The sequence below is a fragment of the Eschrichtius robustus genome, chromosome 20 (assembly GCF_028021215.1).
Source record: "Eschrichtius robustus isolate mEscRob2 chromosome 20, mEscRob2.pri, whole genome shotgun sequence".
NCBI classification, from domain to species: Eukaryota; Metazoa; Chordata; class Mammalia; order Artiodactyla; family Eschrichtiidae; genus Eschrichtius; species Eschrichtius robustus.
Window position 1 is genome coordinate 42,402,163 of NC_090843.1, and position 14,905 is coordinate 42,417,067.

At 37.7% G+C, this 14,905-nt stretch overlaps 1 protein-coding gene across 2 annotated transcripts in view; it reads left to right on the forward strand.

Annotated features, from left to right (window-relative positions):
- Positions 1–42: 42 nt before the first annotated feature.
- The window catches only part of VMP1 (vacuole membrane protein 1), a 128,515-nt gene continuing 113,652 nt past the window's right edge, over positions 43–14,905 (forward strand). Inside the window, exon 1 of one of the 2 annotated variants that reach the window (XM_068531589.1) lies at positions 43–148. The gene's annotated coding sequence lies outside the window, so the exon portion shown is untranslated. The remainder of the gene's footprint in view (positions 149–14,905) is intronic. The other variant, XM_068531590.1, reaches the window with a different exon arrangement.

The following is a 14,905-nucleotide window of genomic DNA, read 5'->3' on the forward strand; positions in this document are numbered from 1 at the left end:
GGCGGTCTCCCGGAGGGGAAACGGACCGGAAGTGACGTGAGCTAGTTCCGGTTGGCCGGAGCCCTGCGGCGGGTGAGAGAGTCAGTCGCGAGCCGCTTCCAGGATCCGAGATCCGGAGATCCGGAGAAGCCGGAGTCAGAGCGGGTAGGTAAGCGAGAGCGGGGAATTGGGGACAGACGCCTGAGGCTATCCTCAGAGCTTAGCTTCTTCTGCACTTAGACGGTGCAGATCTAGGGCACCGTGATTTCGACTTAAAGCAGTGCTTTAGAGCGCTGCTGATTCTGTCTCAGTCTGGCAGTAGATTATTTGGGGCACCTCCCCGTGGTTGGCCAGCCGTACTGGACTCCCAACCATTCCCTCTCATCGCGGCGAACTTGGAAGCCGTTCTGAGCTCCTGTAGAGTACCCATCTCCTCTTCCTCTCCGGGTGTCTAGGACCTTAGAGTAAACGAGGAAGGTCTTCCCTGCTGATGACCAAGCTGTTTCTCAGCATTTGTCAGTTGGTTTCTTGCCCCCCGCCCCCCGCCAACCACTAGCACATGATTCTATTTTGTATCCATTTCTAAACAAAATTCAGACGTGCAAGTGCCTTCTAAAGCGTTGGTGGCCAAGGGAGTGGGGCCTTCCCTCCGTAGATCTCTTGCAGAGGACCTTCACGTTATTTCCCACTACTTTCATGAAGAATAGCGTTCTCTGCCTTTTCCAAATCCCTGACCCCATGTATTTCTTTACAGTGGAGGTATTTGCAATAAAACATGAAGGTTAGTTTAACCTCTAAACTTTCAGTAAGCCATATGTGATCCTATGTCACGCTGCTTAAGATTTGTGACCTCCAGTAAGTTTTGCACTGTTGTCTTTTGTTTTCCTGCAAATTCATGCAAAACTCTCATATAGGCTCTGGCACTGTTTACCTGTCTTGACAACATAGCTCCTTTTCCTAACTTTAATGTCTTTCAATTCTTGTTTGGAGCTTGTCAGAAATTCTGTAGACGGATTGAACTGATCCTTTTGAGAAGTTCGGACAAGTATTTCTAATGTTGTAATGATAGAGAATTTAATGTTCTGCTACTACCTATTAATTGTATTATCATCAGCCCTGATTTTAGTTGTGTATTCTTAGCATAAATGATGATAGTAAGAAACTATTATTTACTAGGCAACATTTTATGCATTACAGATTATTTTTTTATTGACCTTTGGAAGAGGTGGTGGTATCCAGACAAATGTGGCCAATTTGTGTAGGTGTGAAATGACTCTACAGTAGAAATCTTTTATATTTTACTTATTTGCTTATATTATTTTAAAACACTGGAGCATTTTTTTCCCCTTTGAGGAATATATCCTACTTGATAATATAGTTTAATTCCTTGATTCACAGTCCAGAATAACCAAGTTTCTGAAATACTTCAGTAAATGATTTAATACCTTTAGCAATTTAATGCTTTATAGCTAGTTTAATCAATTTGTTGTTTATTTACATATTGTTCTTATTTTTGAGTTAGAAAATTTTTTCACACTTGTCTTTGAAACGAGGCAACAAGATTTTTGAGATGTGGAATTATATAAATTAGATGTTATTATTTTTAACAGCTGGTAAATTTGCTTTTTTACTTTATAACTGCCACACCTGGTCTTATATTCTTTTTGTTCAGTCCAGTTATCCAGGGACTGATTACCCAAATTTTCTCACTTTCCAACTTCTTCCTGCCTTTGACTTGAATTACCACTTTTTAGGATTGCAAACATCATTAAACTTTAAATCAGAAGACCTAGATTGGAATCTGGGCTCCAACACTTACTGAGCATAGGTTGGCAAGTTTCCTAACTTTCTGAGCTGATCTGAATTGTGTTGATTAAAGTACTGCTCACTTCATAGGATTGTCACAGTGATGAAGGGAGATAGTAAATGTGAAATCACTATGTAAATGAAAATTTGGTGATATTGTCATTTTACTCTGAAAGCAGGAAATATATCAGTGCAGAATACTGTTACTTTGCATCATTTCAAAATTTGATGTTTTATATTAAGTGTGTTATTTATCTGAAATTTGTCACACACTTTTCTGAGATGATCTTTGCCCTCCTTTTGAACGCAATAAAAGCTAATCAGGAATAGTTTGAAACTGTAATCCACTGTATTAGTCACCTTGGTTTATAAGTAGGTGACTTCAGAATGAGTTTAGTTTTGCATTTGGGAGTTTAAATTTGATCTTTTTTGGCCATCAGGTATTGTCACTTAAGAATTTCCAAGTGCAGAGGAAGTTGAACTTTTGGGCGCTTACATATAGTTAACTAAAGCCTTACTTACTTACATTATTTTACTGAAACCTATTGAAAGCAATATTTAGAATTAGAAGCAACCTCTTTGAACACAGAGTTAGGTTCTTCTCATTTAACAGAGGAGAAAATTAGGGCCCAGAAACAATCAGTAATTGGCTTGCCTGAGGTCATATGGCTTAGGTAGTGCCAGAGCCTGAACTGGAAATGAGGTCCCAAGTGTTCTTTCTTTCTGCTAAGGTTATCTCCAGGCATCTTTATTTGGTTTCACGGTATTTCCTGGTTTGCATGAAAATGGTTTTCTTATGTATTAAAGGGATCTATATGCGTATGTACATTTTTTCCCCTTTTTACCTTATTTTCAGTCTTGTAAATTATAGGAAAACAAAAACTATGCTTGGCAAAATTTGTGGTGGAATGGAATAAGGATAGAAAAAAGTTAGTTCTTTTCTTCAGAATAGTTATTCTGAGTTCATGCTTCATTACTATCAGGTATCAAGGTGTCTTCTTTCTGGCAAGTGGAAAAGACAGAGGATCTTTGTAACACATGTCTCTACTAAGTGAGTGTCGTTGCTAACGAGTAGGAGGAAGCTATAATAATTTCTTTGCTCCTGATAAATATTTTCCCAAGCTATTTGTAATTTTAATATAATTATTTCATTCTGGGTAAATAGCCACTGTAGAAGAGTTTAGTTTTTGTCTTGTTGAGAATCCTTTTGCTTCCATTGATTTCACAAAACTTGTTTAGTCTCTGACTATAATTTAAAGGGTTTCTCAGTATTCCAGAAATAAAAAATCTTTTCAGTAGGTCACCGTGGTGTTTTCTCTTGTTCTAGAGGTTCATTAATAAAATCTTGGTCTTTATAGATTTTCCTGGAAGGACTACGTAGATAGTGTTAAGAGCCTAGGCTATGAATTTAGATTGCCTTAGTTCAAATTCCAGGTCTACTACTGTGCAACCCTTGGGCTAGTCTAGTTACTTAACCTCTTATTATCTCAGTTTCCTCCTAGATATTGAAGTTAGTACACACCTTTATTGTTAGGGTTAAGTGAATAGATTTAAGTAAAGCGTTTAGAACAGCGCCTGGCATATAGTTAACCATGATTGTTATGTCATCATTATCATGTGGCCTACTGAGCAGTTGCTAAGAACTTTTTCCAGCCCTCTTTCTAAAGCATATCTTTGTGTTCCTGCTTACTTGATTATTGTTTGCTCATTATTAATGAAGTTTCAGTAAATATATATATGGATATATTCACATTTCGTGAATGTTTTACAACATATGCGGGATTCTTAACCAAATGAGTCGTTCTTGTAGGCCATTATCTCAACCTTTTTGTGTTATTAACAGTTTACATTATATGTGTAAGCCACAACACAGAATTTGAGAATTGAAATTTGGGGGTTTGATATTTAACAATGGCTTCTAGCACTTACTTTCTTTGCGTGAGAAGATTATTTTGCTGTGATATCTATTGTCATATTTATCTGTTCATTCATCCAATCAGTGAACAAACATCTTGTGTCTTAAGCCTTTTACCAGGTTCTGGGAAAAACAGTGGGAAACAAAAACTAATAGATATTTTAGTTAGGAGCCTGACAGAGAGAAAAAAAATAATACAAAAATGAAAGAATAAGCACAGTGTAATAAATGTTATGAAAGAAACAGTCAAGGGTCTGAGAGAGAGTTAATGTGGATATGTGCTTGTTTAAGACTCTAGTATCGCACACCTAGAATATACTGACATGAGATAAGATAGGAAACATTCATGGTCCAGGTTATGTAGAGCTTTGCAGGCCATGGAAATGAGTTTGGATTTGATTTTGAGTGTAGTTAGGAAGTCATTCTACAGTTTCAAGTAGGAGAGTAGTATGATTTATAAGTAGTTTACTCTTGCTCATGTGTGAAGGATGAATTGAAGGGGACAAGAGTAGAAATGGAGAGAGACGTTAGGAGTCCATTGAGTAGTCCAAGCGAGAGATGAAAATGGCCTGGACCAGAGTGGTGGCAAAAAAGTGGAGAGCAGTGGGTGGATGCTACATATATCTGGAATAGGATTGGTCCTGGATTAGATGTGAGGTATAAGGAATTGAGAAGAGTCAAGGATGGCTGTGCCTCTGGATTCAGTAACTTGGTGGATGGTTGTGCCAAGTAGTGGGAGAGGGAAGGTTTGGGGAGGACCAGGTTTGTTACTGGAAGAGGGCTGGGGAGGGAGAAAAAAGCGCGTGTTAAATTTGAGGTGCCTAGGAATCATCTAAGTGCTGCTATTAGGTATTCCAAGCTAGAGGTCAGGACGAAAAATACAAATTCAAGCTAGTATTTTAAACTGTGCAGCTAGGTAAGTCACTTGGGGGAAACAGGGAAGAGGAGCGGTCCCAGGTCAGGTAAAAGAGAGCTGGCAAAGGAGACTAAGGAGTGTTTAAAGAAAGAATGATGGGGTACACAGAACTCATAAAAGTGGTTCCACCTAGAGAGTACTAGGCAGATGAGGGACAGAGGGGAGCAAGATTTTTCATTTTTTAAAAATTTTATATTTTAGAGCATGTGGAAGTCTTTGCTTATTCAGAATTCTCTTAAGAAATGGTCAGGTCTGTCAAATGCCGCTCTCTAGTCTATATGAGGACAGAATAAAGTCCAGTAAGGTTGAATTGGTTGATCTGACTAGCTACTTCTAATCTCATCATTTGAGTCTGGTTCCTTCCAGAAACTTTCAGGTCACCACATTTGAAAAGCGTTTAATCAAGCGAATATACAAGATTCTTCTGCTCCTTATAAGTTTTTAAGATCTATTTAGAAGAGATTTTATTTTTTATTTTTTTATACATATTTTTCAATTTTTACTTTAAAGTAATTATAGGAAGTTGCAGAGATAGTACAGAGTATGATTGGTAGGTGTATGATAATTGCATGTTTAGTTGTTGGTTTTTTTTGGGGGGGGTGCCCACGCCACATGGCATGCGGAAGTGGGATCTTAGTTCCCCAACCAGGGACCGAACCTGGGCCCTTGGCAGTGAGAACATGGAGTCCTAACCACTGGACCGCGAGGGAATTCCCTAGAGGAGCTTTTAGTTCTGATTCTTTGGGGCAGAGGAATTTTCTTTAATTTTTTTAAATAATCAGAGAGTATCTATAGTATTTCTATATCTATGAAACCGTAAGTTTTAGAAACTTAAGTGTTTGAATTTATCAGTAACCTTAATAACTATTGGTAAGTGGAACATGCCAGACAGACTCCTGCCTCAAAGTCTTTGGACTTCTTTTTTTTCTTTCCCTACAGTGCCTCTTCCCCATATTTTTCCATGGTCCTTTTCTAATGTCACATTCTCAGAGAAAGCTTCTCTATCCACCCTGTTAAATATTGTGCACAAACACATACATATGCACACATACCAAATTTCTTTATTTTTCATTTGTAGTACTTACTTCTATCTGATGATATGTTTGAATATTTGTCTGTTTATTGCTGTGTCTCTAGCATCTCACACTGTGCCTGGCACATAGTATGTACTCAGTAAATATTTGTTAAATGAGTAAATGAAAAATTTATTTTCACAGCTGTGTAATATTTCATTGTACCTTAATTTATTTATCTGTTTTCCTGACAGTGGACATTTGAGTAGTTTATAGCTTTTGCTATTAAGACCAATGTTGCTAAAAATAATATTGTACATATTGGCTCTTCACATGTGCAAGAGGTTCTTTTGGCTATATACCTAGGCATAGAATTCTAACAAGGGTATGCCAATATTCAGCTTTACAAGTTGTTTCCCAAACTCTGCTTTTGTCGTCCTTCCTAATTCTTGCCAAAGAATGCATGTAAAGAGTGATGTAGTGGATTATAGATTCTTCTCATCATCGTATGCATACCCCTCTGCAATATGATTTTACTTCTAGAGTCTCTTATTCCACCCCTTGACTCTGTACTTGGCTGTGTGACTTGCTCTGGCCAAAGGGTCATCAGCAAGTGTGACACAAGGAGAGACTTGAAAAGCACTTGCACGTGGGGTCCTGTCTTCTCTTACTGCTCTTTTGAACCCAGAGCCCACCATGTGGAAAAAGCCCAGGCTAATGTACTGGGGCATAGAGGACTAGCTGGACCAAAACAAGGCATCCCAGTTTAGACCTGCCTAGCTTAAGAGCCAAGCTAGCCCAGAGCAGAACTGCCCAACCTAATTCACAGAATCATGAGAAATACTAAATGATTTTTTTAAGTTGCTAAGTTTTGGAGCTACGTTGTTAAACATAGCAAAAGATAATGGATATACAACACTGTAAATTAACTATACTCCAATAAAAATTTACAAAAAAAAGATAATGGATACAAATGATACCTCATTGTGATCTTGGTTTATATTTTTAGGATGTCAGTGAGGTCAAATAGATCCTCTGCTGTGAAATACCTCTTCCTGTCTTTTGCCTGTTTTAGTTTTGTAGGATTATTTGTCTTTTTCTCAATAATTAAAAATTATTATCTGCCTACTAGTCCTTTTCAGTTATATGTTTCTGTGGTTTGTCTTCTCACTTAAGATATCTTGTGATGAATTTAAATTTTAATTTCAGTGTTGTCCGATTTATCAGTCTTTTTCTTTATGATCAGCTCTTGCGTACATCTCAAGAAATCCTTTCCTACCCCAAGGCAGAAAGGCATTTATGTTTTCTTCTGAAGGTTTTGCTTCTTGACCTTTAAATCTTCAGCCCATTTGGAATTAAATTTTGTGCGTGGTTCAAAGTAGGGATCCAGGTTTTCTTTTCTTTTATGGATAATCAATTTGAACAGTCTCTCCTTTCCCCACTGATTTATCTGTCTTGCCATCTCTGTCATGTAGAGTTCCAAATATACAAGAATCTTTTGAGAAGCCACATTTTCTGTTTCTTGGTCAGTTTGTCTATCGCCATACCTATAAAACACATCTTCATTATTTATTACTCTAACATATGTACAGAGAGATAGATATACTCTGGATATGAGAACTTTGTCGGATACGTGTATTGCAAGTATTTTCTCTCATTCTGTGGCTTACCTTTTTTTTTTTTTTAAACAGTGTGTTTCAAAGAGCAAAAGGTTTTAAATTTGTTAAAGTCCAGTTTATACATTTTTTTCTCTTATGGTGCATGCTTTTTAAATCCTAAGAAATATTTGTCTACCCCAAGATCACCAAGATTTTTCCCGTGTTGTTTTTTTTTTTTTTTCTGGAAGCTTTATGGTTTTAGTTCTTGCATTTAGATCTATGATCCATTTCAAATCAGGTGTTACATATGAGAGAGGGTCAATGTTCACTTTTTTCATAAGAATATTCAGTTGAAGTAGACATTCCTTTCACCATTAAATTGCCTTGTACTTTTGTTGAAAAGTAATTGACCCTATGTATGTGGGTCTATTTCTGTATTATCTGTTCTGTTCCATTGATCTATATCTATCCTTTTGCCAAAACCACAGTCATGATTACTGTAGCTTTATAGTAAAGCAAGACTTGAAATCAATTAGTGCAAGTCTTCCACCTCTATTCTTTATCCAAATTGTTTTAGCTATTCTAAATTCTTTGCATTTCCATATAATTTTGAATCCATTTGTCACTTTCAATTTTTAAAAAAGCCTGCTTGAGTTTTGGTTGCGATTGCATTAAAGCTATACATTAGTTTGAGGGAAATTGACATAGTAACAATATTGAGACTTCCAAATGATGAACATGATATGTATTTTCTTATTTATTTAGGCCCTCTGTGATTTCTTTTTAAAATTTTTTTTAGAATAGGTCTTGTATGTATTTTGTCAAACTTACCTCTAAGTCCCTCTAAGTACATGAACTTTGTTTTTTAGACCCACAGAATATTTTTATTGAATTTTTTTCTTTTTAACTGTATATCCTCACCTTAGTATAGGTGAAAATCTAAATATAAATCTCATAAAAACAGTAGTTGAAAACATAATTATATATATATACACACATATTTATATACCTCAGAGATTGAATTGACAGTAAGCATAATTTTTCCTTAGAACCAAATGGATATATAAATCATATATAAATACCTAAGGATCATCTAAAAATGAGATATTCATGAATATTTCTAGGCCACATGCAGAACAAGTATATACATTGTGACATCAATAAATACTTTCTGAATTAATGAAAACAAAAGATCTCAGGAGGTTTGTGAGTCTTACAACATGTTGTCTTCAATATTTCTTTCATTGTTTGCTAAGTGGACACTCTAAAAGGCATAGCAATTATTTAGTCTATCCTTGTTCATGTTACCATCACCCCCAAATTACAAAATTAATCTACATTTCTTCTGCTTTCATAGAAATCTATTTAACATTATGTCCTTAGACTTCTGCCAAAAGCCTATGTTGAAATGACCATGCAAGGAATATTTTGGCATCTTTCATAAAACTGCAATTTGGGGACTACATGAACTTTTAAAAAATTTAACTTTCTGTGTATTCCAAGTATATAATAGAGTATTGATTTTGACCTTTAACCTGTGACCTTGCTAAAATTCACTTATTAGTTCTAGTAGTTCTGAGCATTTTTCAATTTTCTCTTATTTTGACCCTAGTTATTTAGAACTGTGTGCATTAACTTCTAATTGTGTACAAATCTTATATTTTTGTTGCTGAAGTTTGACCTAATTTCTGGGTTGAGAATGTGGTCTGTGATGCCCATTGTTTGGAATTGGTTGTGACTTATTTCTTGGCTTAATTATGATAAGTGGCTTATGAAAAAATATGTATTCTCTAATTGTTAGGTGCTGAATTTTATACATATCCCCCTTATATTTTATTTCTTAATTTTATTGTTAAAATCTTCTATCTTATTGAATGTCTTGTTTTTGTTTTTTGTTTGCTTGAAATATGAGTTATGAACAGTTGCTTTGAAATCTCCCGATATAATGTTGGATTTATTCATATATCTGTGTACCTTTATCTATTTTTATGTTGTAAATTTTGATGCTGTATTCTATTAGGTGAATTCAAATTTAGAATTGTTGTATCTTCCTGGTGAGTTGAACCTTTTATCATTGTTCTCTTTCCCTAATAATGACTTTTGTCTTTTGTTTTATTTTCAACCTTTTTTTAAAAATTAATTAATTAATTAATTTATTTATTTATTTTTGGCTGCGTCGGGTCTTCGTTGCGCGTGGGCTTTCTCTGGTTGCGGCGAGCGGGGGCTACTCTTCGTTGAGGTGCACGGGCTTCTCACTGCAGTGGCTTCTCTTGTCGTGGAGCACGGGCTCTAGGCTCACAGGCTTCAGTAGTTGCAGCACGCAGGCTCAGTAGTTATGGCTTGTGGGCTCTAGAGCGCAGGCTCAGTAGTTGTGGCTCACGGGCTTAGTTGCTCTGCGGCATGTGGGATCTTCCCGGACCAGGGCTCGAACCCATGTCCCCTGCATTGGCAGGCGGATTCTTAACCACTGCACCACCAGGGAAGTCCTCAACCTTTTTTTATCCTTATTTTAAAAAGGGTGGAATTTTTTTTTAAATTAATTTATTTATTTTTGGCTGTGTTGGGTCTTCGTTTCTGTGAGGGCTTTCTCTAGTTGCGGCAAGCGGGGGCCACTCTTCATTGCGGTGCACGGGCCTCTCACTATCGTGGCCTCTCTTGTTGCGGAGCACAGGCTCCAGACGCACAGGCTCAGTAGTTGTGGCTCACGGGCCTAGTTGCTCCGTGGCATGTGGGATTTTCCCAGACCAGGGCTCGAGCCCGTGTCCCCTGCATTAGCAGGCAGATTCTCAACCACTGCGCCACCAGGGAAGCGCCAAAAGGGTGGAACTTTTAAAAATATAATTTGCAATCTTTTTCAAGTGATGAGTTTAATCTGTTCATGTTTATTTTGATTATTTACATATTTGGCCTGTTTGGACTTGTTTCTATCAAGTACTGTTTCAATGCTCCCCAACTTGAGAACAGTTTAGCTCTGGTCTTTCTCTTTCTGATTTATATACCTTTGTCCAAATTTCAAAATCTGTTTTGTAAATCATAAATTTTAGAATTATCTGGATTAAATCCTTTATTTTGATGTAAGTAATCTGAAGCATGTACCTTTGTCATTTGAAAATATTCTGTGACTTAACTTTTCATATTAATGACTTGTACAGACCAGTTTATATTCCTCAGGTATTTAGGGGCAATAAAATAGTGAGGTCTATTAAGCAATCTGAATGTAAAATTTTGTCAGAGAAATATACAAACAGTGATAACCTACAAATGAGTCAGTTTGAGTAATGAGAAGCTATGGAGATGAGTGTTCTCTTAATTCTAGTAATGGGGAACATGTGTAAATACTAGGACAAGCTAAGCCTTTAGGACTATTTTTTTGTCTTTTTTTTTTTTTTTCTGTGACTCCAGAATTACTTGGTGAGAATTGAAAATACTATCATCAGACTGTTTTGTATAGTAGAAGAAATGTTGAATTTGGACTTGGGAAAGTGAGGTTGAACTCTTACTTTGCCATTGATATGCTGCTGAGTTGCTATTTGGGGCCCTGTGAGCCCTCAATTTCTCGTTTGTAGAAGGCAAGTGTAAAAATAACAGTTTCCTACAAAGTGTTGTTAGCATCATATTAGCTAATCTATATGCAACCTATAACTCACTATACAGAAGTAGTTGTTATTATAGAAATCCAAAACCCTGGCCTTGGGCTGGGTAGGATTCATAGACTACTAGAAGAGAAAGGAAATTATGGCAGTCTTTTACTCTATGTGCCTGATAATTGGATGAGGAAAGGGAGAATAGGGGTGTGAAATGACATTCCGAAGTTCTCTCAGTTAGCTGAATGTCCCAAATCTAGACTGTCATTCCTTTTACTACCTTAATTCTTTTTTAAAAATAATTTATTTATTTATTTTTGGCTGCGTTGGGTCTTCATTGCTGAGCGCTGGCTTTTCTCTAGTTGTGGAGAGTGGGGGCTACTTTTCGTTGCAGTGCGCGGGCTTCTCACTGCGGTGGTTTCTCTTGTTGCAGAGCACGGGCTCTAGGCATGCGGGCTTCAGTAGTTGTGGCTCACGGGCTCTGGAGTGCAGGCTCAGTAGTTGTGGCGCATGGGCTTAGTTGCTCCGCGGCATGTGGGATCTTCCTGGACCAGGGCTCGAACCCGTGTCCCCCTGCATTGGCAGCCGGATTCTTAACCACTGCGCCACTAGGGAAGCCTACTACCTTACTTCTTGACCTTACTCTTACTCCCCCATCTTTTTGGTAAAAATGTTTTGCTGATATTGCACTGGTTATGAAAAACTGAATGAATATTTAAGAAGTAGATTGAGAGAAAATGAAAAATGGGATTTTTCAAGTTGTAATTTTACAAGTTATGCATTTTCCCTGCGAAAATAAAATCATGTTTTTATGCATAGGAACGTAAGATATATTTACATATTGGAAAGTGAGAGATGAAGAAACCTTCCCCAAAACCTATCAGACTCGCAAAAAGGGAGTTCCTAAAGTGTCTTCCAGGTTGTATCTTTTCAAAATTTGGATTTTTACTTAAAATTTTATCTAATTAAAAAAATTAGGGTTTCCCTGGTGGCGCAGTGGTTGAGAATCTGCCTGTATCTATTCCTGGGCTGTGCCTTGTACTAATCTTGTCATTGTACAAACACAATATTGTGGAGAGGACAGTGGAGTCCAGCTTCAGAAGACTTGGGTCGGGCTTCCCTGGTGGCGCAGTGGTTGAGAATCTGCCTGCCAATGCAGGGGACACGGGTTCGAGCCCTGGTCCAGGAAGATCCCACATGCCGCGGAGCAACTGGGCCCGTGAGCCACAATTACTGAGCCTGCGCGTCTGGAGCCTGTGCTCCGCAACAAGAGAGGCCGCAATAGTGAGAGGCCTGCGCACCGTGATGAAGAGTGGCCCCCACTTGCCGCAACTAGAGAAAGCCCTCGCACAGAAACGAAGACCCAACACGGCCAAAGATAAATAAAATAAATAAATTAAAATAAAAACAAAAAACACACACAAACTTTAAAAAAAAAATTAGATCTGGAGCAGTGGCCTTTTTCAACAGTTAGACTATGATGAGTTGAGTATACTTTATACTTAATTAAGTTGAGGGACATTTTAGGCCAGAAAAATATACACTTATAACCTGCTAACCCATTATTAGGAGATTTATGGAGATTTTGAATTCTTTTAATTGTTACCTAACTTGGGATTTTAACTTTTTAATTTCCCAAAGCTTTAGAAAGTTCAGAAAGATTCAAGGAATGTTTTCATATATTCTCATTAAAGTAATGACTTTTCAGAGAACACATTGTTAAACTGTCGCTACCATGTGATAGATACTCTCTGGCTCTCAAAGCCAGGTGATCTGATAATCACTTTGATACTGTGCATGGTGTTGGAATTATCTTTGTCTTTATACTCCTGCACAGCAGAAAACTATATCAAAACCGCACTGGTCAAGATATATTACTCTTTGCTTACAGTATTTATTTATTAAGTTTCCAAGAATAAGTTGCAGTTTCTTAACGGTTTTAGGGAAATCTACAGCTATTTTGGAACAGTCTGTGACTGAATGTACTAAATAATCCAACCAAGGACACACACTCTGAAAACAAGAAAGGTTACCGAAAGATATAATATTCTCAAATTGGATATCTTTATATGCCTTGTATGATTGAGAAAGCTGAATTGATATTTTTGCAAGAAAGTAGAATCATTCGGATAGATGATTTTCTTTTTTTTTTTAACATCTTTATTGGAGTATAATTGCTTTACAATGGTGTGTTAGTTTCTGCTTTATAACAAAGTGAATCAGCTGTACGTATACATATATCCCCATATCTCCTTCCACTTGCGTCTCCCACCCACCCTCCCTATCCTGCCCCTCTAGGTGGTCACAAAGCACCAAGCTGATCTCCCTATGTTATGTGGCTGCTTCCCACTAGCTATCTGTTTTACATTTGGTAGTGTATATATGTCCATGCCACTCTCTCACTTCATCCCAGCTTACCCTTCCCCCTCCCTGTGTCCTCAAGTCCATTCTCTACGTCTGTGTCCTTATCCCTGTCCTGCCCCTTGGTTCATCAGAACCCTTTTTTTTTTTTTTTTTTTTTTTAATTTTTATTTATTATTTATTTATTATGTTTATTTTTGTCTGTGTTGGCTCTTCGTTTCTGTGTGAGGGCTTTCTCCAGTTGCGGCGAGTGGGGGCCACTCTTCATCACGGTGCGCGGGCCTCTCACTATCGCGGCCTCTCTCGTTGCGGAGCAGAGGCTCCAGACGCTCAGGCTCAGTAGTTGTGGCTCACGGGCCCAGTTGCTCCGCGGCATGTGGGATCTTCCCAGACCAGGGCTCGAACCCGTGTCCCCTGCATTGGCAGGCAGATTCTCAACCACTGCGCCACCAGGGAAGCCCTTTTTTTTTTTTTTTAGATTCCATACATGATTTTCTTAAAAGGAAGTGTGTTCATTTTATTTTGGAATTCAGTGATGAAGAAAATTAGAATCAGTGGCTTCACTATATTTTCTTTTTCTTTTCATTTTGGTAAATTCTCCATTAACTCTTATATTACTCAGTGAATTGCCATTTTCATGTCATCCTTAAATGTTTTTTTTTGTGTCGCTTTGGGGAACTCACAGTAATTTAGTCTTAGATTGTTTTTGCATTACAAGGGTAGCTAATGTTTAAAATGAATGGAGTATTATAGTCTTAGCACATTGGATATACAGCCTACAAAGAACCTTTGTGAGCTGATTTTAGCAGTATTTTCTGAGCACTTCTGCCAGAAACAAACAAAAAAACCCCACATGTTTTAATATCAACCTTAGATTTTAAGTGCTTCAGCTGTATTTAAAATCTGCTAGTTACAGCCTTTTAAAGCATTTCTTGCATCTAGATATATCTTCACAATGAAAATAATTTGATGTTTGAGTTATGCTTCTTTTCTATTTCTGTCTTCTCATCCCATCCACAGACCTATAGAATTTATTTCAACAGTTTCATTCTTAGAAACAAAACTAACTTAGATGCATGCTGTTCAAATTGATATTACAACAGTCTCACTACAAGGCTGCATTGAATGTCAAAATATGTCATGTGCTAGATTCCTTTTTGAGGAGATTTCAGTCTTTTAAACAGGCTAGTAATACTTTGGATTCATTCCCACATCCAGGAATCTGACTGACACCGTTTAATAACAAATTTCCAAAATTCATGCTACCTCATTAAACTGTGAAAAGTGGCTCTCCTTAAAAATGATTATTTCCTCTTGCCCTACCTACATTGGCTAGAGCTTTTTTACCCTGTAATAATTTTTTTAATATAAATTTATTTATTTATTTTTGGCTGCGTTGGGTCTTCCTTGCTGCGCGTGGGCTTTCTCTAGTTGCAGCGAGTGGGGGCTACTCTTCGTTGCAGTGTGCAGACTTCTCATTGCGGTGGCTTCTCTTGTTGCAGAGCACGGGCTCTACGCCTGTGGGCTTCAGTAGTTGTGGCACACAGGCTCTAGAGTGCAGGCTCGGTAGTTGTGGCGCATGGGCTTAGTTGCTCCACGGCCTGTGGGATCTTCCTGGACCAGGGATCGCCCCCGGGTCCCCTGCCTTGGCAGGCGGATTCTTAACCACCACGGAAGTCCCTACCCTGTAATAATTTTTAACAGATTGTCCTTTTGGTACTTTTCAAACTGTT